Source organism: Rutidosis leptorrhynchoides, chromosome 10 (genome assembly GCF_046630445.1).
Source record: "Rutidosis leptorrhynchoides isolate AG116_Rl617_1_P2 chromosome 10, CSIRO_AGI_Rlap_v1, whole genome shotgun sequence".
Taxonomy (NCBI): domain Eukaryota; kingdom Viridiplantae; phylum Streptophyta; class Magnoliopsida; order Asterales; family Asteraceae; genus Rutidosis; species Rutidosis leptorrhynchoides.
In genome coordinates this window covers 54817067-54841332 of record NC_092342.1, presented here as the reverse complement: position 1 = coordinate 54841332, position 24266 = coordinate 54817067, and the positions used below count along the sequence as shown (strand labels likewise).

The 24266-nt window shown below is 35.6% G+C and overlaps 1 non-coding gene across 1 annotated transcript; it reads left to right on the top strand.

Annotated features, from left to right (window-relative positions):
* Positions 1–18209: 18209 nt before the first annotated feature.
* Positions 18210–18316, top strand: LOC139873981 (small nucleolar RNA R71). Its single transcript, XR_011767689.1, has one exon. It is a non-coding gene; the product is annotated as a small nucleolar RNA R71 (small nucleolar RNA).
* Positions 18317–24266: the final 5950 nt, after the last annotated feature.

Genomic DNA, 24266 nt, shown 5'->3' with positions numbered 1-24266 from the left:
AATGAGAAAAATTATCCAATCTTGTTTTACCCATAACTTCTTCATTTTAAATCCGTTTTGAGTGAATCAAATTGATATGGTTTCATATTGAACTCTATTTTATGAATCTAAACAAAAAAAGTATAGGTTTCTAGTCGGAAAAATAAGTTACAAGTCGTTTTTGTAAAGGTAGTCATTTCAGTCGAAAGAACGACGTCTAGATGACCATTTTAGAAAACATACTTCCACTTTGAGTTTAACCATAATTTTTGGATATAGTTTCATGTTCATAATAAAAATCATTTTCTCAGAATAACAACTTTTAAATCAAAGTTTATCATAGTTTTTAATTAACTAACCCAAAACAGCCCGCGGTGTTACTACGACGGCGTAAATCCGGTTTTACGGTGTTTTTCGTGTTTCCAGGTTTTAAATCATTAAGTTAGCATATCATATAGATATAGAACATGTGTTTAGTTGATTTTAAAAGTCAAGTTAGAAGGATTAACTTTTGTTTGCGAACAAGTTTAGAATTAACTAAACTATGTTCTAGTGATTACAAGTTTAAACCTTCGAATAAGATAGCTTTATATGTATGAATCGAATGATGTTATGAACATCATTACTACCTTAAGTTCCTTGGATGAACCTACTGGAAAAGAGAAAAATGGATCTAGCTTCAATGGATCCTTGGATGGCTCAAAGTTCTTGAAGCAAAATCATGACACGAAAACAAGTTCAAGTAAGATCATCACTTGAAATAAGATTGTTATAGTTATAGAAATTGAACCAAAGTTTGAATATGATTATTACCTTGTATTAGAATGATAACCTACTGTAAGAAACAAAGATTTCTTGAGGTTGGATGATCACCTTACAAGATTGGAAGTGAGCTAGCAAACTTGAAAGTATTCTTGATTTTATGAAACTAGAACTTTTGGAATTTATGAAGAACACTTAGAACTTGAAGATAGAACTTGAGAGAGTTCAATTAGATGAAGAAAATTGAAGAATGAAAGTGTTTGTAGGTGTTTTTGGTCGTTGGTGTATGGATTAGATATAAAGGATATGTAATTTTGTTTTCATGTAAATAAGTCATGAATGATTACTCATATTTTTGTAATCTTATGAGATATTTCATGCTAGTTGCCAAATGATGGTTCCCACATGTGTTAGGTGACTCACATGGGCTGCTAAGAGCTGATCATTGGAGTGTATATACCAATAGTACATACATCTAAAAGCTGTATATTGTACGAGTACGAATACGGGTGCATACGAGTAGAATTGTTGATGAAACTGAACGAGAATGTAATTGTAAGCATTTTTGTTAAGTAGAAGTATTTTGATAAGTATATTGAAGTCTTTCAAAAGTGTATAAATACATATTAAAACACTACATGTATATACATTTTAACTGAGTCGTTAAGTCATCGTTAGTCGTTACATGTAAGTGTTGTTTTGAAACCTTTAGGTTAACGATCTTGTTAAATGTTGTTAACCCAATGTTTATAATAACAAAAGAGATTTTAAATTATTATATTATCATGATATTATGATGTACGAATATCTCTTAATATGATATATATACATTAAATGTCGTTACAACGATAAACGTTACATATATGTCTCGTTTCAAAATCATTAAGTTAGTAGTCTTGTTTTTACATATGTAGTTCATTGTTAATATAATTAATGATATGTTTACTTATCATAATATCATGTTAACTATATATATAACCATATATATGTCATCATATAGTTTTTTTTTACAAGTTTTAACGTTCGTGAATCACCGGTCAACTTGGGTGGTCAATTGTCTATATGAAACCTATTTCAATTAATCAAGTCTTAACAAGTTTGATTGCTTAACATGTTGGAAACATTTAATCATGTAAACATCAATCTCAATTAATATATATAAACATGGAAAAGTTCGGGTCACTACACTTTCGCTCTGCCCATCAGTTTGTGGATGATAGGCAGTACTCATGTCTAGACGAGTTCCTAATGCTTGCTGTAATGTCTGCCAGAATCTTGAAATAAATCTGCCATCCCTATCAGAGATAATAGAGATTGGTATTCCATGTCTGGAGACGACTTCCTTCAAATACAGTCGTGCTAACTTCTCCATCTTGTCATCTTCTCTTATTGGTAGGAAGTGTGCTGATTTGGTGAGACGATCAACTATTACCCAAATAGTATCAAAACCACTTGCAGTCCTTGGCAATTTAGTGATGAAATCCATGGTAATGTTTTCCCATTTCCATTCCGGGATTTCGGGTTGTTGAAGTAGACCTGATGGTTTCTGATGCTCAGCTTTGACCTTAGAACACGTCAAACATTCTCCTACGTATTTAGCAACATCAGCTTTCATACCCGGCCACCAAAAATATTTCTTGAGATCCTTGTACATCTTCCCCGTTCCAGGATGTATTGAGTATCTGGTTTTATGAGCTTCTCTAAGTACCATTTCTCTCATATCTCCAAATTTTGGTACCCAAATCCTTTCAGCCCTATACCGGGTTCCGTCTTCCTGAATATTAAGATGCTTCTCCGATCCTTTGGGTATTTCATCCTTTAAATTTCCCTCTTTTAAAACTCCTTGTTGCGCCTCCTTTATTTGAGTAGTAAGGTTATTATGAATCATTATATTCATAGATTTTACTCGAATGGGTTCTCTGTCCTTCCTGCTCAAGGCGTCGGCTACCACATTTGCCTTCCCCGGGTGGTAACGAATCTCAAAGTCGTAATCATTCAACAATTCAATCCACCTACGCTGCCTCATATTCAGTTGTTTCTGATTAAATATGTGTTGAAGACTTTTGTGGTCGGTATATATAATACTTTTGACCCCATATAAGTAGTGCCTCCAAGTCTTTAATGCAAAAACAGCCGCGCCTAATTCCAAATCATGCGTCGTATAATTTTGTTCGTGAATCTTCAATTGTCTAGATGCATAAGCAATCACCTTCGTTCGTTGCATTAATACACAACCGAGACCTTGCTTTGATGCGTCACAATAAATCACAAAATCATCATTCCCTTCAGGCAATGACAATATAGGTGCCGTAGTTAGCTTTTTCTTCAATAACTGAAACGCTTTCTCTTGTTCATCATTCCATTCAAATTTCTTCCCTTTATGCGTTAATGCAGTCAAGGGTTTTGCTATTCTGGAAAAGTCTTGGATGAACCTTCTGTAGTAACCAGCTAGTCCTAAAAACTGGCGTATGTGTTTCGGAGTTTTCGGGGTTTCCCACTTTTCAACAGTTTCTATCTTTGCCGGATCCACCTTAATACCTTCTTTGTTCACAATGTGACCGAGGAATTGAACTTCTTCCAACCAAAATGCACACTTTGAAAACTTAGCGTACAATTCTTCCTTCCTCAATACTTCTAACACCTTTCTCAAATGTTCACCGTGTTCTTGGTCATTCTTTGAGTAAATAAGTATGTCATCAATGAAAACAATGACAAACTTGTCAAGGTATGGTCCACACACTCGATTCATAAGGTCCATGAACACAGCTGGTGCATTAGTTAAACCAAATGGCATGACCATAAACTCGTAATGACCGTAACGTGTTCTGAAAGCAGTCTTTGGAATATCATCTTCTTTCACCCGCATTTGATGATACCCGGAACGTAAGTCAATCTTTGAATAAACAGACGAGCCTTGTAGTTGATCAAATAAGTCGTCGATTCTCGGTAGTGGGTAGTGGTTCTTGATGGTAAGTTTGTTCAACTCTCGGTAGTCAATACACAACCTGAATGTACCATCTTTCTTCTTGACAAACAAAACAGGAGCTCCCCACGGTGATGTGCTTGGTCGAATGAAACCACGCTCTAAAAGTTCTTGTAATTGGCTTTGCAGTTCTTTCATCTCGCTGGGTGCAAGTCTGTAAGGAGCACGAGCTATTGGTGCAGCTCCTGGTACAAGATCTATTTGAAATTCAACGGATCGATGTGGGGGTAATCCCGGTAATTCTTTCGGAAATACATCGGGAAATTCTTTTGCAATGGGAACATCATTGATGCTCTTTTCTTCAGTTTGTACTTTCTCGACGTGTGCTAGAACAGCATAGCAACCTTTTCTTATTAGTTTTTGTGCCTTCAAATTACTAATAAGATGTAGCTTCGTGTTGCCCTTTTCTCCGTACACCATTAAGGGTTTTCCTTTTTCTCGTATAATGCGAATTGCATTTTTGTAACAAACGATCTCTGCTTTCACTTCTTTCAACCAGTCCATACCGATTATCACATCAAAACTCCCTAACTCTACTGGTATCAAATCAATCTTAAATGTTTCGCTAACCAGTTTAATTTCTCGATTCCGACATATATTATCTGCTGAAATTAATTTACCATTTGCTAATTCGAGTAAAAATTTACTATCCAAAGGCGTCAATGGACAACTTAATTTAGCACAAAAATCTCTACTCATATAGCTTCTATCCGCACCCGAATCAAATAAAACGTAAGCAGATTTATTGTCAATAAGAAACGTACCCGTAACAAGCTCCGGGTCTTCCTGTGCCTCTGCCGCATTAATATTGAAAACTCTTCCACGGCCTTGTCCATTCGTGTTCTCCTGGTTCGGGCAATTTCTAATAATGTGGCCTGGTTTTCCACATTTATAACAAACTACATTGGCATAACTTGCTCCGACACTACTTGCTCCGCCATTACTCGTTCCGACACCATTTGTTCCTTTCGTTCTATTAACCCCTGGTCCGTAGACCTCACACTTCGCCGCGCTATGACCATTTCTTTTACACTTGTTGCAAAATTTGGTGCAGAACCCCGAGTGATTCTTTTCACACCTTTGGCATAGCTGCTTCTGATTGTTGTTGTTGTTGCAGTTGTTATTGTTGTTGGGATGATTGTTGTAGTTGCTGTTGTTGTTGTTGTTGTTGTTGTTGGGCCGTTTGTTGTAGTTGCGATTGATGTTGCGATTGTTGGGATAATTGTTGCGATTATTGTTGTAATTGCTGTTGTTGTTGTATTGGTGATTCTTATCACCGTTTTCCTCCCACTTTCTTTTGACTTGCTTCACATTGGCCTCTTCAGCAGTCTGTTCTTTAATTCTTTCTTCAATCTGGTTCACTAGTTTGTGAGCCATTCTACATGCCTGTTGTATGGAGGCGGGCTCGTGTGAACTTATATCTTCTTGGATTCTTTCCGGTAATCCTTTCACAAATGCGTCGATCTTCTCTTCCTCATCTTCGAATGCCCCCGGACACAATAGGCACAATTCTGTGAATCGTCTTTCGTACGTGGTAATATCAAATCCTTGGGTTCGTAACCCTCTAAGTTCTGTCTTGAGCTTATTGACCTCGGTTCTGGGACGGTACTTCTCGTTCATCAAGTGCTTGAATGCTGACCACGGTAGTGCGTACGCATCGTCTTGTCCCACTTGCTCTAGATAGGTATTCCACCATGTTAACGCAGAACCTGTGAAGGTATGCGTAGCGTACTTCACTTTGTCCTCTTCAGTACACTTACTTATGGCAAACACCGATTCGACCTTCTCGGTCCACCGTTTCAATCCGATCGGTCCTTCGGTTCCATCAAATTCCAAAGGTTTGCAGGCAGTGAATTCTTTGTAGGTGCATCCTACACGATTTCCTGTACTGCTAGATCCAAGGTTATTGTTGGTATGTAGCGCAGCCTGTACTGCGGCTATGTTTGAAGCTAGAAAAGTACGGAATTCCTCTTCATTCATATTCACGGTGTGTCGAGTAGTCGGTGCCATTTCCTTCAAAATAGTCAAATGGAACAAGTTAATCATACAGAATATTAAGAGTAGTTAATAGTATTTCGTAGCATAATATGAACTCATTTATAAAAGCTTTTTCTTCATATTAGCGTTTTATAAGTTTAAATTCGGGTAGTACCTACCCGTTAAGTTCATACTTAGTAGCTAATATACAATTCAACTACTACAATTCTATATGAAAAACTGATTATAATAATATTTCGCGTTCAAACTTTTAAACAATATTTTACAAACTTACAATACCGCTTATTTTACATAAAGCATGAAATATAGCACACAATAACTTTGATACAAGATAGTTGTGAAGATAATTCTAGCTAGTACACAAGTCGTTCAGCAAAGGCAATAAAGACACGTAATTCATACGTCCAGAAACAAGTCATGCATTCTGGTTTTACTAGGACTACTTCCCATCCTTGGTCTTGTGCAACATAACCGTTATGGCCGTTGATAAGACAGCGTGTTGTAACGTCGTCAAAGGGACGAGGGTTACGTAATGTCCAACAGTCCCGTAACAATCTAAAAACCTCATTTCTTACCCCAATTACCGACTCCGTCACTTGTGGAAACGTTTTGTTTAATAGTTGTAGCCCGATGTTCTTGTTCTCACTTTGGTGAGAAGCGAACATTACTAATCCGTAAGCATAACATGCTTCTTTATGTTGCATGTTAGCCGCTTTTTCTAAATCACGAAGTCCAATATTCGGATATATTGAGTCAAAATAATTTCTTAACCCGTTGCGTAAAATAGCATTTGGGTTCCCCGCAATATATGCATCAAAGTAAACACATCGTAACTTATGGGTTTCCCAATGTGATATCCCCCATCTTTCAAACGAAAGTCTCTTATAAACCAAGACATTCTTGGAACGTTCTTCGAATGTCTTACAAACTGATCTCGCCTTAAATAGTTGTGCCGAGGAACTCTGACCGACTCTAGACAAGATTTCATCAATCATGTCTCCGGGTAGGTCTCTTAAAATATTGGGTTGTCTATCCATTTTGTGTTTTTAAACTGTAAAATAGACAAGAGTTAGATTCATAAAAAAAATACTTATTAATGCAAGCAATTTTTACATATATCATAAAGCATAAGAACACTATATTACATATATTACACCACACGAATACAACTATCTTATTCCGACTCGCTCGTTTCTTCTTCTTCGGTTTTGGTTCGTTTTGCCAAGTTTCTAGGGATATATGATGTTCCCCTAATACGAGCCGTCGTTGTCCACATTGGTTTAGAAAAACCTGGTGGTTTAGAGGTTCCCGGGTCATTGTTACAACTTAAGAACTTCGGGGGTTGACGATACATATAAAGTTCATCGGGGTTGGAATTAGATTTCTCTATTTTTATGCCCTTTCCCTTATTATTTTCTTTTGCCTTTTTAAATTCAGTTGGGGTAATTTCTATAACATCATTGGAATTCTCGTCGGAATCCGATTCATCGGAGAATTGGTAATCCTCCCAATATTTTGCTTCCTTGGCGGAAACACCATTGACCATAATTAACCTTGGTCGGTTGGTTGAGGATTCTCTTTTACTTAACCGTTTTATTATTTCCCCCACCGGTTCCGATTCTTCTTCCGGTTCCGATTCTTCGTCCGGTTCCGATTCTTCTTCCGGTTCCGACTCTTCTTCCGGTTCGTCTTCGGGAACTTGTGAATCAGTCCACGAATCATTCCAATTTTCATTTGACTCTTCATTATTATTAGGTGAGTCAATGGGACTTGTTCTAGAGGTAGACATCTATCACATAATATCAAACACGTTAAGAGATTAATATATCACATAATATTCATATGTTAAAAATATATAGTTTCCAACAAAAATGTTAAGCAATCATTTTTAAAGAAAACACGGTCGAAGTCCAGAATCACTAATGCATCCTAACAAACTCGATAAGACACACTAATGCAAATTTTCTGGTTCTCTAAGACCAACGCTCTGATACCAACTGAAATGTCCCGTTCTTATTGATTAAAAACGTTCCATATTAATTGATTTCGTTGCGAGGTTTTGACCTCTATATGAGACGTTTTTCAAAGACTGCATTCATTTTAAAACAAACCATAACCTTTATTTCATCAATAAAGGTTTAAAAAGCTTTACGTAGATTATCAAATAATGATAATCTAAAATATCCTGTTTACACACGACCATTACATAATGGTTTACAATACAAATATGTTACAACAAAATAAGTTTCTTGAATGCAGTTTTTACACAATATCATACAAGCATGGACTCCAAATCTCGTCCTTATTTAAGTATGCGACAGCGGAAGCTCTTAATAATCACCTGAGAATAAACATGCTTAAAACGTCAACAAAAATGTTGGTGAGTTATAGGTTTAACCTATATATATCAAATCATAATAATAGACCACAAGATTTCATATTTCAATACACATCCCATACATAGAGATAAAAATCATTCATATGGTGAACACCTGGTAACCGACATTAACAAGATGCATATATAAGAATATCCCCATCATTCCGGGACACCCTTCGGATATGATATAAATTTGATAATTCAACCATAGAATGTAGTTTCACGTACTTGTGTCTATTTTGTAAATCATTTATAAAACCTGCATGTATTCTCATCCCAAAAATATTAGATTTTAAAAGTGGGACTATAACTCACTTTCACAGATTTTTACTTCGTCGGGAAGTAAGACTTGGCCACTGGTTGATTCACGAACCTATAACAATATATACATATATATCAAAGTATGTTCAAAATATATTTACAACACTTTTAATATATTTTGATGTTTTAAGTTTATTAAGTCAGCTGTCCTCGTTAGTAACCTACAACTAGTTGTCCACAGTTAGATGTACAGAAATAAATCGATAAATATTATCTTGAATCAATCCACGACCCAGTGTATACGTATCTCAGTATTGATCACAACTCAAACTATATATATTTTGGAATCAACCTCAACCCTGTATAGCTAACTCCAACATTCACATATAGAGTGTCTATGGTTGTTCCGAAATACATATAGATGTGTCGACATGATAGGTCGAAACATTGTATACGTGTCTATGGTATCTCAAGATTACATAATATACAATACAAGTTGATTAAGTTATGGTTGGAATAGATTTGTTACCAATTTTCACGTAGCTAAAATGAGAAAAATTATCCAATCTTGTTTTACCCATAACTTCTTCATTTTAAATCCATTTTGAGTGAATCAAATTGCTATGGTTTCATATTGAACTCTATTTTATGAATCTAAACAGAAAAGTATAGGTTTATAGTCGGAAAAATAAGTTACAAGTCGTTTTTGTAAAGGTAGTCATTTCAGTCGAAAGAACGACGTCTAGATGACCATTTTAGAAAACATACTTCCACTTTGAGTTTAACCATAATTTTTGGATATAGTTTCATGTTCATAATAAAAATCATTTTCTCTGAATAACAACTTTTAAATCAAAGTTTATCATAGTTTTTAATTAACTAACCCAAAACAGCCCGCGGTGTTACTACGACGGCGTAAATCCGGTTTTACGGTGTTTTTCGTGTTTCCAGGTTTTAAATCATTAAGTTAGCATATCATATAGATATAGAACATGTGTTTAGTTGATTTTAAAAGTCAAGTTAGAAGGATTAACTTTTGTTTGCGAACAAGTTTAGAATTAACTAAACTATGTTCTAGTGATTACAAGTTTAAACCTTCGAATAAGATAGCTTTATATGTATGAATCGAATGATGTTATGAACATCATTACTACCATAAGTTCCTTGGATAAACCTACTGGAAAAGAGAAAAATGGATCTAGCTTCAATGGATCCTTGGATGGCTCGAAGTTCTTGAAGCAGAATCATGACACGAAAACAAGTTCAAGTAAGATCATCACTTAAAATAAGATTGTTATAGTTATAGAAATTGAACCAAAGTTTGAATATGATTATTACCTTGTATTAGAATGATAACCTACTGTAAGAAACAAAGATTTCTTGAGGTTGGATGATCACCTTACAAGATTGGAAGTGAGCAAGCAAACTTGAAAATATTCTTGATTTTATGAAACTAGAACTTTTGAAATTTATGAAGAACACTTAGAACTTGAAGATAGAACTTGAGAGAGATCAATTAGATGAAGAAAATTGAAGAATGAAAGTGTTTGTAGGTGTTTTTGGTCGTTGGTGTATGGATTATATATAAAGGATATGTTATTTTGTTTTCATGTAAATAAGTCATGAATGATTACTCATATTTTTGTAATTTTATGAGATATTTCATGCTAGTTGCCAAATGATGGTTCCCACATGTGTTAGGTGACTCACATGGGCTGCTAAGAGCTGATCATTGGAGTGTATATACCAATAGTACATACATCTAAAAGCTGTGTATTGTACGAGTACGAATACGGGTGCATACGAGTAGAATTGTTGATGAAACTGAACGAGGATGTAATTGCAAGCATTTTTGTTAAGTAGAAGTATTTTGATAAGTGTATTGAAGTCTTTCAAAAGTGTATAAATACATATTAAAACACTACATGTATATACATTTTAACTGAGTCGTTAAGTCATCGTTAGTCGTTACATGTAAGTGTTGTTTTGAAACCTTTAGGTTAACGATCTTGTTAAATGTTGTTAACCCAATGTTTATAATATCAAATGATATTTTAAATTATTATATTATCATGATATTATCATGTATGAATATCTCTTAATATGATATATATACATTAAATGTCGTTACAACGATAATCGTTACATATATGTCTCGTTTCAAAATCATTAAGTTAGTAGTCTTGTTTTTACATATGTAGTTCATTGTTAATATAATTAATGATATGTTTACTTATCATAATATCATGTTAACTATATATATAACCATATATATGTCATCATATAGTTTTTACAAGTTTTAACGTTCGTGAATCACCGGTCAACTTGGGTGGTCAATTGTCTATATGAAACCTATTTCCATTAATCAAGTCTTAACAAGTTTGATTGCTTAACATGTTGGAAACATTTAATCATGTAAATATCAATCTCAATTAATATATATAAACATGGAAAAGTTCGGGTCACTACAGGATCCGCGAGATAGCCATTACCTCACCAAAGTAACAATCAAATCAAATCTCAAAATCATCCAAATAAACTCAAAGTGTCCCAAAATGTATACCATAAGCCCAAAACACCATGAAAATCCAAAATGTACCCAAAATGATCCCGAATGCACCCCAAATGAATAAGGGCCATGAATATCATAAAAATTACCATCCACTAAGAAGTTTATCGTGCATAAAGTGTATGCCTCCGAAAAAGTATGCTCACTTAATCAACCCGTGATAGCTATCCCTCTTCCACCTCCATGCCTCCTAAACACCAATGATCGTCAATTCCAAATTTTATCGTCAATTCCAAATTTAATCGTCAATTCTAAATATGATCGTCAATTCCACATTTACATTAAGGTGGGTGTGCCAAAGCTAGGGGACTGGGTACCCCTATCTTTATTTGTCAACCCGGGCTAGGGATGACCGGCACTCATCAAGCTTTCTATCACAACTCTATGGTTTCTCTCATAGTAGGGCGAAAGTATTAACGGAGGTTCGTGGAATTAGGGCCCCACGTGGCTAAATAAGAGGACCACCAATTCCATAGTTTAGAAGACTTAACTTCCTTGATGAGTGGTAGGGAATCACTCTGAAGCACTAAAGATGAAACCTTTAGCAATATGGAAGACTTTACTTCCAAGCTTAGGCCTTTTTGAGATTAAACTTAACTTGGGAGACTTTACTCCCAAGCTTGAAACACAATAAAACTTGGAAGACTTTACTTCTAAGTTTGGAAGACTTGACTTCCAAAACAATAAATGGGAGGACTCGACTCTCCCGGGAGTGTCAAAGCTTAAAGTTTTTATTCACTCATCTGCTTCCCACATAACAAGTTTTTATGCTTATGTTGAGAAGAGGTAGGAAGTAGATACTACCTCTCCGTTGATTGATAGATCATAAGGGTGCCATAGCTTTTGGCTATGACGTGTGTTGTCTAGAAATACTAGCACAAAGTCATTGCTCTTCATCAAGAAGATAGCACACGGTGAAGCTCGGTGGCTCCTCTTCCCTTGGTATGATACATCGGTTGAAACATCATGAAATGATGAGATAACCAATGTCAATATGAAATGGTGTGGATTAGGAAGTCTCCCACACCAAGTAGAACGACATTCGGGAGACTTGACTCCCTATCATGGATGGACTTGACTCATCCGGAAGTGATAAAGCATAATGCTTTAAACACTTGGTTTTGTATTAACACATGGAAGAATTTACTTCCATGCAAAAGTTTTGATTTTTCTCTAGAGTTTATCATTTTAAGCACAAATCATTTGAAAAGTGAAAGACTTTACTTTCACTTAGAAATCACAATCATAAACACAAAAGGAAGACTTTACTTCCTTAAGTTTGACACACAAGGAGAAGACTTTACTTTTCCTTTTTAAAAGCCAAGTTAATTAGTATTTAAGCGTTAAAGATATGGATTAATGCAATGGTAAGACTTGTTCCAAAATTAGTTTTATCAACAATGCAACTTTTAATTTTTATAAAGCATGTGCGACAATGTTTAACCCGAAAAAGTTCAGAATGACCCGAAATTTACTCTCCCCTACATTTAGTTTGATGCAATGCCCTCATTGTATTAAATGATGAATTAAATAAATTGGAGGGACATTTTGAAAAGAGAATAGAATAGAGAAGAAATAAAAACGGAATAGATCAAGTGATCTTTATTGTCATCAATCGAATAAATGTAGTCACCGAAAGTTTGCAGTCGATGAGCTTGACGCCTGAACTTACATGCTTGGATCAATCATCAAAAAGTGTATCCTACCACTAAGAACCACAACAAGCAAGAAAGAAACACAAGCATCCACAAAATAATCCATGCACGCATAATTGTCGAATTATTACAATCATAAAAATGATCATGTGTGAGAGTAGCAATACAAGTATACTACCTCACACCAAATCAATAATCCCAAGTTCCCACATGCAATTACCAAACTAGATTAAGTTACATGCCAAGCTATAAAGATAATTGTTTCACAAAACATTATTAAGATTCGTTACCAAATACCAATTGCGTGCCGGGCTTGTCGTCTAGATGTACCTCCATATGCACTCATTATAACCCAAACGAGCCATAGGAATCTTATCCAACTCACTGAGTTTGACTTTCAAAAACTTTTCAATTCGAGTCACATAATGACCACCAACACTTGGAAGCATAGACTTCTCGTCACTTGAATCAAATAGATAACTTGCGATGAGGTTGGGAATGTGAATGTGATTCTTCTTGTGAATACGATGGATTAACCAAATATCGAACAACGTCATCTTATCAACATCCTCCATTCGGTGAAAGACCGATTGGGCAAAGAACTTTTGAATGCACCAAAGTTTGGGGCTTTTGAGCACACTAGAAACTTGATTTGTGGGAGTTAGCTCGACATCACTAATTTTGTGCCATACTCGCTTTGATCAAACTCGTTCGGATGGAAAGTTTCACATTTGGCCAAGTACATGTAGGTAAGATCACGATGAGATTCCATGTAGAGACCTAGACACGCCAAGAATTGGCTCATGTTCATTTGCCTTTCTTTTCCCCCTAGCCTAAATGTGAGGTAGTTTTCTAACCATGGCGAGCGGACCTTGAAGTGAACCCTTAAAGTTGTTAGGAATTCACGGGTTAGTGTCGGGTAGATATCTTCTTGTATGTAGAGGAGAGGTTCCCACGGCCGCATAACATTATGAGACTCTTCAACTATGATCTCATCTCGAATCTAATGACCTAAACCCGCTAATTCAAATTCAGTCCAATTAATGTACTTGGCCGGGCACACCGACATATGAATTCTATTAACCATTCGAAATTGAAGTGCTCCATCCCTTAAAATCACTTGCAACCATTCATGAGCATCGGTGGATCTTGCAAGTCCCTTTCCTTTATCGCTTCCCTGAAATTAACTCAACAAACAATAAACACTAAAACGATTCCATGACGTTAGCATTAAACAATTATCTCGCATTCAAACATTGATGGGGCAACATGCCCCCTACATTTAATTTCAGAGTACAAGCTTCACAACATGTAACTATGGACAATACAATTTAATTGCAAAAAGTCAACTCTAGTCAAAGTCAAAGATCAACTTAAACTTAAGACTAGGAGTATGCATTTTAGTATAGCAATTAGCCATATCATCTCAAGTATGATTACTAACAAGTAAGGTTCAATTACAAATACACCCCAATTGGTCAAACTTAGTCAATAGTCAAAGAATCAAGAACCATAAATTCAATTTAACCGCATACAAGCATGAAAGTTGGATTCTTTTTTATCTAGACATACAATAGAAGCATATAATAACCAAATTCATCATTACATTCTCAATTAAACATCATCTTTGAAAAACCCCAAATTGGAAAAAACCCTAAAACTTCAAGTTGTAAATTTTAAAATCAAACATGCAAATCATATTAGGAATCATGATAACAACAAGGGTTCATCACCAATTTAGCATAATCATCATCAATTGCTTAGAAATCTAGAAACAAGAACATAACAAGAATCATGCAAAGAATTGAAGATAAGTGTTAATGAAGCATGAATCTTACTTTACTCATGTTAAATGATGATAAAAATGCAAGAAATCTTCACAAAAGATGTTAATTGGGTGCTAGGGTTCAAATTAGATGAGCCTTAGCCGCTATGTGGGAGAATAACTGAAGTGGGTGAGGAAAATGAAGTGTTTGGGTCGTGCAGAAACTTTTAATTACCCAGGTCCAGGAGCGCCACTTTTGAAACCAAAGCGGCGTTCCTGAAGAACAAAAGTGCCACTTTTAGAGACAAAAGCATCGCTCTTCCCTACTGCGCATTTTTGGTCTTAAATCACAAACTAGAACGTCACTTTTAGAAACGGAAGCGCCGCTCGTAGAGAGTAAAAGCACCGCTTCTAGATCCAAAGCATCGCTCTTGAACCTGAATTCAATTTTTTTTAGTTTTTTAGGTCCATTTTGACCCGTTCACAAACTATATTTGGTATTTTTCAGTTTTCCCAAATGCATGAAATGCAACTAACAAAAGGAATATCATACAATCCTACATGAAATGCAATCTAAAATGAACATATATAACACAATTGTGATTGTTTTGATCACGGGTCTATCACTTGACCCGTTTTAGCACAAGGGTGGTTATGGTGGTTTAAAATCGATGTCATCAAGCCCGATTGGCTTGACTTCATCATTGAAGAGTTTCAAACGATCCCCGTGAACTTTAAATGGGTTGCCATTTCCAATTAACTCAACAAATCCTTCTTCAAGTATGCTTTTAACAACGAACGGTCCATGCCATCTTGATTTAGACCGACCGGGTGACTTTTTGAGATTAGGATTAAATAGTAATACTTTGCCACCCGGTTTAAACCTTTGGTGTTTCACAAAATGATTGTCAACGTTGACTTATTCCTTTAAAATCGGTTTTTGCAATGATTTCTTTGTAAATTTTTCGAGAACAAATTTCACCCTTATTAAGAACTTGGGTGGATTTAACCACCTTCTCAACAACATTTTCCACAATTCAACAAGACTTTTTTTACCAACAACATCCCCCCTACATTTAGGTCCAAATTTACTCTCTTGATCATGATTGGGTTATTTAAAACCCTCTCACAAGCTTTTTCAAAATTATCTTCATCACAAGATTTCATAAACAATTCAAACTCTTTCTAAACATCAAAATTCTCAATTTTATCAAATTAGTCAACATTCGAAGTGTCAACCGCCAATTAAGCTTTTAATTCATTTTCTTCACACAAATCTATGGCCTCGATTTGACACAAAGACTTAACATTTGACAAATTTGGTTTCTTATCAACTTCACGCACATAAAAATCAAATCTTTTGTCCTTCACCTCGATACTTAATTTATTTTGTTGCTGTTGGTACGATTTTCCTTATAGCGGTTGTAAGGTACTAGTATAGGACACTATCCGCCTAGCGTAGAATGATTGTATATTGATTGATGTTTGCCCTAGGGAAATAATCCCTGCAGTCCCGGAACACGAATGAAAGATCCATGGGGTGGCCTCAATCAAACTGTGGATCAATCTGTAATTGATCCGTATAACGTTCTGCTGCTAAGCGGTTAATGTTTTAGAGTGAGAAAGAACTGTGTGAGAGAGAAAGTGTACTTCTCTCTGACTGAAGTTTAGATGTGAAATGTGGTAACCCAGGGAGTCTATTTATAGGCGTAGAATGTCTAAAATTCTCGGGATACACGTGTCAATCACTGAATAGTTCTGTTACTCGAAGTATCCGGAGGGTCAGTGGCGTGTGCTAACGTGGCTGCGTGCTGTTCACGCGCCTAGTAAAAGGGCTTAAGCATAGAAGCTGCCTGCAGGGCTTACGCATGACGCTGGGCGGCCTGCTGTACGTTGGATGGCAAATACTGAAAACCACCAAATCTTGTTATCTTTTGTGCTCTTTGATCCATTTTTCTGTATAAAAATTGTGTTTTTATGCGCGTATCCTCTAGGATACACCATTAGCTGAACATAAACAATTGTATCAGTGGTGTTTAGAAAAGGTCGTCCCAAAATTATTGGGACTTTGTCATCCTCGTTCATTTCGAGGATCACGAAATCGGTCAGAAAAGTTAAATTACCAACTTTGACCATAAGGTCTTCGGCTATGCCGATTGGTGTGTAAAACGTTTGGTTCCCCATTTTTAATACCAACCAGGTCGGTCTTAATTCCCCAAGATTTAACTTTTTAAAAATTGAATAGGGAATAAGCTTTACACTAGCCTTCAAGTCGACAAGTGCATCATACACTTCCGACCCGCCCATGTTACATGGGATCACAAACCGACCGGGATCACCCAATTTGGGAGGCATCTTTTACTTTTGCAAAATGGCCGAGCATTCCTCTACGAGAAATGTGGCTGACACCTCCTCATATTTTCCTTTTGAAGATGAAAGATTTTTAATAAACTTCCCATAATTAGTCATGCCCTTAAGCACTTGGATGAGCGGCATGTTGACATGAACTTGTTTCATCATTTTCATGAAGTCCCTTCGTTGAGTTTAAACTTTCTCCTTCCTCAAAGCTTGCGGATATGGGATCGGTTCCAAGTACTTCCTTAAAGGTGCTCATTCATTCTTTTTACCCTTTACCTTTCATGGTTCATCCTTTTCAACCCTTACCTCTTGCGACTCCCCATTAATACTTGATTCATTCTCAACGTTTTGTGAAGTAGGTGTAATAGGGTTTGGTGTTTGGCTTGGGGTTGTTGGTATTTGTGATTCCTCATAAGTTAAACCGCTTCTCGTTGAAATGGCATTGACAAACTCAATTTGGTTGACGTTTTCAATAGGGATAGTTCTTGTATTGTTGTTGTTTTGGTTTTGTTGGTTTTGTTGGTTTTGGTTCTTATTGTAATTGTGGTTGGGGTTGACTTGAGTGTTGGATAGCAAGGTGCCTTGAGGTCTTTCGACAACTTGGTTTGAAATTCTTCCAACGGTACTCTCTAGGTTTTGAAATGAGGCTTGTTGGTGCTTCAATTGTTGCTTTAAAAACTCGTTCTCCTTTAACAAAAATGCTTCGGTTGATTCCACCTTCTTGATATAATTTTGCATGATTTCTTCTAAACTTTTGGAAGGTTGGGATTGTTGAGGGTTTTGTTAAGGTTGTTGATTGTAACCTTGGTTATTTTTCGATTGACTATAACCTTGGTTGTTTTGATAATTGGAATTGGAATTGGTTGTTATAAGGTTGATTGTTGTAAGGTTGTTGGTTTTGGTATTGAAAGTTGTTGCTTCGGTTTTGGTTATAGTTGTTGTTGTAACTTTGGTTTCGGTGTTGGTTTTGGTTTGTAAATCCGGGTGGTGTATTGGTTTGGTTGTTGAACGATACTTGCTTTTGGTTAGGATTGTAGTAGCCTTGGTTTGATGTTCCACCCCGTTGATAGTTTTGATTACTCACATAGTTAACATGAGCATCCGAATTTATGAGAATGTCATCCAAATCAATATGGAAGCATTTATTAATTTGGGGACAATTCTTGGTGAGATGTGGTCCTTCGCACCTTTGACAACCTACTTGCATTGCAACTACCGATTGTTGTAGCTTTTTCAACTCTTTCCCATACATTTGAAATTGATTATTTAAGCTTGCAAGAGTGATTTGACCATTGTCACTCTCCACTTGGGCTACACTTTTCCTTGGTAAATCTCGTGGTGAAGGGTTCCATTCGTAAGTGTTGACCGACATATCTTCTAACATGATTTCGGCCGCATTAGGTGACTTATACATAAAAACTCCTCCTGAAGATGCATCGAGAGTTTGTCTTGTCAAAGCATTAGCACCCCGGTAGAATGTGTTAATGTATTCTTTCTTAGACAAACCGTGCGGTGGACAAGCTCTTAGCATTTTCTTGAATCGTATCCATGCATCATACAAGGACTCGTCATTCCGTTGAGTGAATCCATTAATCTCCATTCTAAGGCGCTCCGCCTTTGATGGTGAGAAAAAGTGATTGATAAAAGATTCGGTTAAATATTGAAAACTCCAAATAGAATCGAAATGTAGGTTCCTTAACCACACATTCGCATCACCTTGAAGAGTAAAGGGGAATGCCCTTACCTTGAAAGCGTCATCGGTAACATCCTTGTTCTTGTAGATATCACAAATATCGTTAAATTGTTGAATATTTTCGAACGGATTTTCCTCTATTAACCCATGAAATAGCATATCCTTGATCAGTGTGAAGAAGTTGCCCTCGATCTTCCAATTATCGGCCCCAATTGGTGGTTTTGTAATGGCGGGAGGCACCAAGGTAGGTGCAACCAACCTAGCGTTCCACATTAGAGTGTCATTTGGATCATTTTGTTGCTCTTGATTAACCGGTAGACCATGAACATTCGGATTACCTTCTTCACCGTCCATATCTTCTAAACAAAATGGCAAAACCTTAATATATTTCCTTAATACCCTTTCCTCTCTACGCTTGTAAACCCCGTGCATGTGTTTCTCTGGATCGGAAAATGGATGTGTAAACTCTTGATCCTTTTGGGATCTTGTTTTCATACACCAAAATACCTATCCTTCAATCACAACACAAACACAAACGGTTTTCCAAACACAAAATAAATATAAAAACAAGAAAAGTAACTTTTGCAAGGGTAAACCCTTACAAAAGGATCGAACAATTAAAAGTTTACACCAAATATCCCACTAGCTAACCGCTCCCCGGCAGCGGCGCCAAGAAATTGATGATGCGTGTGGAATAATACATCATTTACCCTCTAAATTTATACAAGATTCAAACACTAAAAATAAGCACACACAACTAACGAGCAATTAGAAACCGGTTATTATAGCACTTTAATGTAAGTATTTATTTCAAGTTCGTCCCAAGAGAGCGGTGTAAGTAGAATAATTGAAACTATTAATTGTCCTAGGGTTTGTTTGATTGGGGGTTTTGATTGATTTTAATTGATAACTTAAACGTGCACAAGTAAACAAACTTAAACTTAACAATTAAAACTAGTAGCAAGTAACAAGTAACTAAATATTTAGAATTAATTCAATTAACTAAGGAGTGTTCACTTACCTAATCCTCTCTATGCTTGGATTGCCCCGTTTTACCCAAATTGCTATCACACTAGTTGTTGAACTATTAAATGTTTAGCATCACTACCAAACCTTAATCGAATTACACTTTGCAAACTCACATAAGCGTTGCATTCTAAGATCAAGTTAAGCATGATTGGTTATTGAGATTATTGATGTTAAAGCAGAGGGGTACGAAGTAGTTATATTTTTATTGCGAAATACGATTAAATACGATACAATTTTACACAAGTTATTTATTTATTTACAGATGGGATATACCTAAACCTTGCTACAACACTATAGGCAGTGTACCTAATCGTAGAGTAGTATAGTTTTTAGTAAGTCTGGTTCGTTCCACAGGGAGATGACTTATTTTACACTATATTTTTAAAAAATTATATTTGTACAAAATATATTATACATAGTAATAATATATAAAAGGGGGTTTACCGTTTAATGACCAGTTTGTCGATTTTATATTTTAAGTCACAATTAAAACCTAATGCAAAATATAAATGATGATAATTTAAGTGCGTAAAATAAATAACAATATAATAATTATGCTTATTTAAACTTCCGAAACCATAATGTTTGACGTTTTGATTATAATTTATTACCCTGGGTTAATTGTCCTTTGTCCTGGATGTATTTGAAACCTATATGGTTTTTGTCCATAATAGTCCATCGATCATAATTATAAAATGCTCGGCAAATTTAACCTTATACCCGAAGTCAAATATTCCAACTAATTGGGGATTCGAACTGTAACAAGGTCTTAATACTTTGTTTAATGAATACACCAGGTTATCGACTGTGTGTAAACCAAGGTTTTAATACTTTGTTAACAATTACACCAATTACCCTTGAATGTAATCCACCCCTGTTTTAATGAGTCCATTGACTATTAATCCATCCCCGTGTCCGGTCAAATGAACAATAATTTGTATTTATAAATATCCCGCCCATCGTATCCAATTAAGCGTATGTGGTTATATATAGATACGTCAAATTATAACCTTTATATTAAATTAACGAGGTATCGTTAATTTAATATAAAGCCCATTAATAGCCCATAGTCTAATTTTCACAAGTGTCGTTCATTTGTCCAAACCCCAATTATGGTCCAAAGCCCAATTACCCCATCTTAATATTTAGCCCAACATCACAATTACTTCGGCTCAAATAAGTATAATAATAACTTAAGTACGAGACATTAATTTAAAAAGGAGAACATAGCTTACATTGATTATTTATCGCGTAGTATTACATGGACAGAGCTTCGACTTCAAAGCCTGTAAAATAACCTTTACATAACCCAAACTAATCTAATATAAAACTAACCTATACTATATATATATATATATATATATATATATATATATATATATATATATATATATATATATATATATATATATATATATATATATATATATATATTATAGACATAGAGATAGATTAATGGTGTCTAAAATACATCAAATTCGCAGGCTTTTATAAGAATGTGGCCAGCCTTTTTGGCTCATGCGATCGCATGAGATTATCTCACGCTGGCCATGCGATCGCATGGCCTGGTTTTCCAGCTCAGGATCCTTTGTCTCATAGCTTGTCGACATGATTTAATATATATTTATAATATATAAATAATTTATATAATTATTTATATATTATATTTTATTCTTGTGCATAGTAGACTTGTAATTTTAGGTCCGTTGCGTCGCGCGTTGATAGTTGGCTCAGGACCCGGTTCCGGATTTTTGAACGTCCTTTCGTACTATTTAATATCTTGTACTTTGCGTTTTGCAATTTGTAATTTGCACAAAAAATTATTTCCTTAACTCCCATAATCCGCGCAAGTCTTTAACTCACTTTTAGTGGCACTTTTGAGTGCACTATGGCTTTAGTGGCACTTTTCAGGCTTTAGTGGCACTTTTTCTTCAATTCTTTAATCTTCGTGCTTTTCGTTTCGTAACTTGTACTCTTGTCAATTTTAGACGTTTCTCATCATTAAATTGAACCACTTGAATTGTATCTTGTACATTTGAGCTTTTTGGACGTTTTTATCTTCGAATCTTCATTTTCGCCTTTTGTCTTTGCACTTATTTATTATAAACGAATATCACTTGGAAATAGAACAATTGCAACTGAAAACTTTACATATCGGAAGGATATTGATACTAAATCTATGTTCATTTGGAGCACTATCAAATATCCCCACACTTGAACGTTGCTTGTCCTCAAGCAATACAGAACTTGAAATTAAATCACACGAATCACTTCTTTATTCTTCACACTTTATACATCAGTGATTTTGATACGGCGGTATAAACAATGATAGTAACGGTGTGGTTTACAGTCCCACATGACTATGAAAATTTAGATCCTTTAAGGAAATTGGATCTTTATGAAAACATTTGATCTTTTGAAAATTCAAGCTAGATTTTACCCTAGACAGGTTTTCCGGAATAACCCTTCACCGGTGTTTGCAAATTGTTTTTGTGGGTTTTGTGGGTTTCAGATTTGAAAATTTTAGCTCAAAACTTACGGTTTTGTGTCACCCACTTGCTAACCTTGTATTAGGAAAGCAACACGTCCAGTATACTTGCTCCGTATATTACCTTTCGGTAAACTACCGTCCGGTTGTAAAGGAAAGCGTTGAACAAGCAACTGTTAAGGCAATGTCTAATGACATGCATTTGATTATGGTCCAAAAACCTGTCGGATGCTAGTACTATCCTTTGTATGAGCAATAGTAAAGATCATCCTATGATTTTTCGGTCTGGCACAATGTCCTGTATCCGACCATGCTATGCAACCACTGTTCTTACGGTTGACACCCGATTTGGTTCAGGTGACCTAATGAATTCCAGGTGAATTCCTAGGATTTTACGTTCAATGGTAATGAACGCATTGAAAATAGGTTTACAGAAAACAAATCGGTTTGTATTTTGATCAAAATATTTTCTCGTTCAAGCTCGAGTTTAGATATCATTGAATTCCATGAGTTTGTAATTCTCAATCTTTAAGGTCAATCTCAAGGATTGAGTAATATCATGCTTAAAAGCTGATTTTTAATCTTTAAAGAGATTATCCTTTCTGGAGGTCTGATTCATTAGTCTTATCAAGCTAATTTGCACGGCGCCCTCCCCATTTTACGAGATAGATCCTCTCATGGTTAGGATAAGTCTGACCACATGGCGACCTTGTTTGATGCTGAGGTCTGTGGATTTCCTGCTGATTTTAGAGATGACTTTTCTAGATTTTTCGTCAACCTACAGCTGATCTGGACGACAACTTCTTGACCTAAATCAAGAAGCGCGTGTCTTTTTCGGAAGACTTTACCTCCTTTTAATGATGGAATTGATTAATCGTGTAGATCCATCTATTCTTTCAAAAGTATTACAATAAATCAGGTAAAACGGTTAATTTAGTCCAAAACAAAAGCACCTGCAATAAACTTTACAGAAACATGTGATAGATAGTTTTTAATTGAATAACTTGGTACATTCTCCCCACACTTGGCTTTTTTCATGCATCTTTTTATATCCTAATAAATAAATTCAAGCGTTTTAGTTGTTTCTCAATTTATGTCCTTTCCGAGGTAACAATAATTTCGGCGTTAACACCTAGTTTTATCGTTCATAAATATGTATAAACATGATTTTGAATTCATTTAGTAGAAAATTTTTAAAATTTTCACAATATTTAGAAAATAAGCCAAGTATAAACCCGAGAGAATTTATAACTCTTCCCCACACTTGAGATCATGCAATGCCCTCATTTGCATGAAATCAGACTCTAATTATAAATTCATGAGGGTGATTAGTGTAGAAAAGTGATTGAAAATACCCAGTTTGTAATTACAAAGCTCGTCGAATGATAGATGGCGCGCCTCATCGTTCATTCCTTCTTGTTTTATCACACATGTTTTTCTTCAAAAACGGTTGCTTTTCTGAACTGTTTGCTAATATTTGAAAATGCGTCTTTTACCCTAACTCATCATACATTTTTATTAACGAGTTATGCACTAACCCGAACCTCTAATTTAACGTTAAGTGGGGTTAGACTTCCCCACACTTAGCTGACGACATGTGAAGTCGGTAGAATAAGTTCCACGAATTAAAATAGTGAGCCACTTATTTACATCTCGAGTGGTATAAAATATATCAATGGGTTTAAAGTTTAGACCCACCCGAATATCACTACTTAATTCTTTTTTAAGTGTAGCTTTTAGTAAATGGATATGTCTCTTTTCTGGTTTTTGGTCAAATGGATCGATATACACCGACATACATATTATAGGGTGGACAATTCCTAACATTCTCTTCCTTTTATTCTCGGGATCAAAGTTTTCACCTCTATTACCCAATTGGGTGAAATCTGAGGTGTCATTATCTATTACAGCTCGTAGTTCATCTTTGGTAGATGACTCGTCTATTGAGAATATTGGGTTGGAAGGTTGTGGTGGATTGAAGCAAATTCTTCTTCATTAACGGTCCTTATCGGTTCCTCCACTTTGGTCTCGGGGGTAAAATTTTCAACGTTATCGTTTTCCCAAGAGTACCAATTTGTCACCATTACTTCTTCTTCATCCATTGATGGATCGATGATTTCGTCGGTAGAGGCTAATGTGTCGATATGTTGTGAAATTGGTAAGACTGAATAAAAAGTATCATCGGGATAGTTGGTGATTTCGGAGCTCTCGAATTCATCAAAATTTGATGATATGAGATTTTCTTGCACACGACTCCTCAGATCAACAGGTGTGTAATCTGATAGAGTTTCAGCTTGCCGATTTACAAACTCTCTCATTTGTTCATTTTGAGCATCAAGTTCTTCGAGT